This window comes from Manihot esculenta, chromosome 13, assembly GCF_001659605.2.
Source record: "Manihot esculenta cultivar AM560-2 chromosome 13, M.esculenta_v8, whole genome shotgun sequence".
In the NCBI taxonomy this organism is placed as follows: Eukaryota; Viridiplantae; Streptophyta; class Magnoliopsida; order Malpighiales; family Euphorbiaceae; genus Manihot; species Manihot esculenta.
Window position 1 is genome coordinate 22,963,366 of NC_035173.2, and position 3,766 is coordinate 22,967,131.

A 3,766-nucleotide genomic window follows, 5' to 3' on the forward strand; every position below is an offset into this window, starting at 1 on the left:
CGTTTAATTATTTATATAAACGAATTCGGATAGTGGGTACCCTGTACATAAAATCCGAATCTGATCCGAACCTGCAACGGATATTATTTTTAAAACCCGAACCCGTCCCAAACCCGATTATAACTACCCAAATCCGTCCTATTAGGGTTCAGTCGGATCGGATACCCGAAAATACCCGATCCGTTTACATCCCTACTCTAACCTAATTCCTAATCCTAATCTCTAATCCCTAATATCTAATTAATCCCTAATCCCTAATAAAATTAACCCTAATTCGTAATTCCTAATTTGTAATCTCTAACCCTAATTCCTAATTAATCCCTAATTCATAATAAAATTAACCCTAATCTCTAATTCCTAATCCCGAAGTCCTGATCCCTAATTCATAATCCCTAACCCTAATCCTTAATTTTAATCTCTAAAATAGCGATCAATCAGCGACCATTTTATTTTTAAAATTTTAATTTAATTTTTAATTAAATTTTATTTTATTTAAAATTTTAAATTAAGTAATTTCAATTCGGTATATAAAACGACGTCGTTTTGACAATTTAAGGGATCCTCTAATCTAGGGATGTAAACGGGTAGGGTACCCGTGAAAATTAAACTACCCGAACCCGAACCCGATTAAAAATTAATTTAAACTATCCGAATCCATCCCAAACCCGATTATTATTATCCGAATAAAACCCGAACCCGTTTAATCTTATATATTTTAATTAATAATTTATATAAAAAATATTTTTCATTAATAATTTTCATTTAAAAAATATAATATTTCTAAAGAATATTTAAATTTAAATTTTTAAATAAAAATATATAAAAAAAATTTATAAATATTATTATAAAATATATTTTTTTATATTAGATTAATTATTTATAGAAATGGATTCGGGTAGTGGGTACCCTGTACATAAAACCCGAATCCAATCCGAACCCGCAACGGGTATTATTTTTAAAACTCAAACCCAATTATAACTATCTAAATCCGTCCTATTAGAGTTCGGTCGGATCGGATACCCAAAAATACCCGATCCGTTTACATAGCTACTCTAATCTAATTTCTAATCCTAATCTCTAATTCCTAATATCTAATTAATCCCTAATCTTAATTGTACTATTAAAGGCAAAATTAATAAAAATATAATATAAAACATTTTAAATAATATAAACTATAAAAATAAAATCTTAATTGAAAGATAAAAAATAAACATAAATAAACAAACCTGCAATCAAAATAACCCATAAAACCCAACCCTAAATCTCTCTCAACTCTCAAAGTCTACTGCCGCCCTCCCCTCCCCCATTCGGCCTCTACGTCACTCATCTGGTGCGCCTCCCGCCGATCGTGCTCCACGCTGTCAACGTCGCGTTCGGTTCCTGCTCTTCTCCGCCGCTTCCTCTGCTCCAGTCTTGCTGTCCGGTGCTGCTCCTCGCCGCGTCCTCGGTCACTGCAGGTTTGTGAGATCTATTTATTTCTCTCTGATTTCTTCTCTCTTTCATTGTCTCAGTCTCTCTCTCCAGAATTTGCATTCCTTCTCTGGGCTTGCTTCACCTTGACCTGAATTGGATTTGTGAGTCAATTCTTCTTTCTCTTTGTCGTGATCTGCTGCAGTTTTAATTTTTTGTTGTTAGTCTATGATCCAACTCATTATTTGTTGTTTCTGTTTAGATCTGTTGCTTAATGTGAAGTATTTTTTGTTGTGTTCAGCTATTTAGCTTTGATTAATTCACATTTCTTGCTTAATTTTACTTATATCTATTTTTTTTTTAAGAAGCTAGAACTGGGAATGTTATTGCGAATCACATTCGTGATACTTTCCTTCTAATGGATTTTGATAATTCTTTTCACTCTTTTTGTTGGATCTGTGATGTGTATTGTATTGGATCTAATCATTTGGGATGGGATCTTGATGTATTGTGCTTCACTGGGAATGTACATCTGTGCTGATCATTGTTCTTCTGCAATATTTATTTAGATTTTGAGTAGCCTGCAAATGAGGAGTCAATGTTGAAATTTTAACTTTTTAAATTTCTTCATGCGTTTTCTTTTCCCTTTTTCCCAAGGAATGATAAGCTCTGTACATTACATTAAATGTTTGATTCCTGGGAGATTGTTCTTAAATGGGTCCAGCAATATTGCTTCACTGTTTACACAACAAGGCAAGAAAGGGACCAATCAGGATGCCATGATTGTTTGGGAGGTTAGCTTTTTCTTTACCTACTTTGCTTCATTTTTTCTTTATTATATTATCATTGGGATGGCCTGATCGGAAATCAAATAGATTTATCTATCATTTATTTATTTCCTGTGTTTCATGGTTAGATTGCATACGAGCAGTTATAAAAATATCATGTTTCTTGAATTTTAGTCAATCTAATAGTAGTTTGAATTTTAGTCAAACTTGCTAAGGAAGGAATTGGTTCAAAACCTATTATCATAAAATCAAAAGATTAGTTTACCTCTATGTATGAAGTTCCTGCAATGTGCATTAAAACCCAAATGACTTGTAATTTATTTATTACATGAGATCAATCTTTTATTTATTGATCACTCTTTTATTTATTCGTTTATCCTATTACATCTTTATGGTTTCTTCCTGCAAAATAGTCAATGACGATGCAATTGCTTTATTTGTTTCCTATCATGTGGGGCATAGAAGTCTACTGCCAGTTGGTCAGCATTTAGTGTGTTGAAGACACTGAGTTGCTGAGATTAATTTTGAAATTTAGCAGCCTGTCTTATTTTTAACTTTTATTTATTTATTATTTTTATTTCCTAATTTTAATTTATTTAATATTTATAATTAGATGTAATTCTATTCCTAATTTGATTAGGTCCTTAAGCTCTATAAATAGGGCAAATTTTCTGCTATTTAGCAGTTTTAGATTATGACAATTAAAGAAAATAATGCAATTTCCTTAATTTGCCTTTGTTCTTTGTTTGACTCGCTCTCTCTTGGTGATTTTCTTCACAAGTTAGGTTTGTTCTTTTAGTTTCCCTTTTCTTTTCTTCCAAAGTTATTATGTGTGATTTATAGCCTTGCTTTCGTCTTTTGAAATTCTAAAATGGAGTTTACAAAACTTCTGCAGGTACTAAACCTGGAGAATATGGACAAAACCAGGCATTGGAAAATCGTGGGCTGTAGCGCATACACAGGGGAGGGGCTGCTTGAGGGATTTGATTGGTTGGTTCAGGACATGATGATACCTTAGGATCTAGTCAACATTAAGCAATAGAGTTAGGATTTTTTTTATTGGCCCTCTCAGAGAACTGATTAAGGTCCATTTGTACTGTTTTATTAACTATCTTATTGTTGTGGAATTTAGTCAAGCTGTGAATTCGACAAAAAAAAAAAAGTCAAAGCTGTGAAATTTTTTTGGGTCAATATTAATGATAAATCAGCCACAAAAGCAAATTAAATAACAAATATATTTTTGATTTTATTATTAATTTGCAATGAAATAATGACCAAATGTTTTTTTATGAGGCGATCAAATAACAATGAAATAGCGATCAAAACAACAATTATTTCGCGATCAAAATTTAGCGATCAAAAAATGGTCTCTGATTGGTCGCTATTTTGTAATATTTAATTTACCATGACACCAAATTAGCGACCAAAAAAATGGTCGCTAATTGGTCGCTATTGTGTAATATTTAATTTGCCATGACACTAAATTAGCGACCAAAAAAATGGTCGCTGATTGGTCGCTATTTTGTAATATTTAATTTGCATGACACCAAATTAGCGACCAAAAAATG

The 3,766-nt window shown here is 32.0% G+C and overlaps 1 long non-coding RNA gene across 1 annotated transcript; it reads left to right on the top strand.

Annotated features, from left to right (window-relative positions):
• The first annotated feature begins 1,247 nt into the window (after positions 1 to 1,247).
• Positions 1,248 to 3,131, top strand: LOC122721555. The gene is made up of 3 exons (XR_006348227.1): positions 1,248 to 1,574; positions 2,068 to 2,204; positions 3,094 to 3,131. It is a non-coding gene; the product is annotated as an uncharacterized LOC122721555 (long non-coding RNA).
• The last annotated feature ends 635 nt before the right edge of the window (positions 3,132 to 3,766 follow it).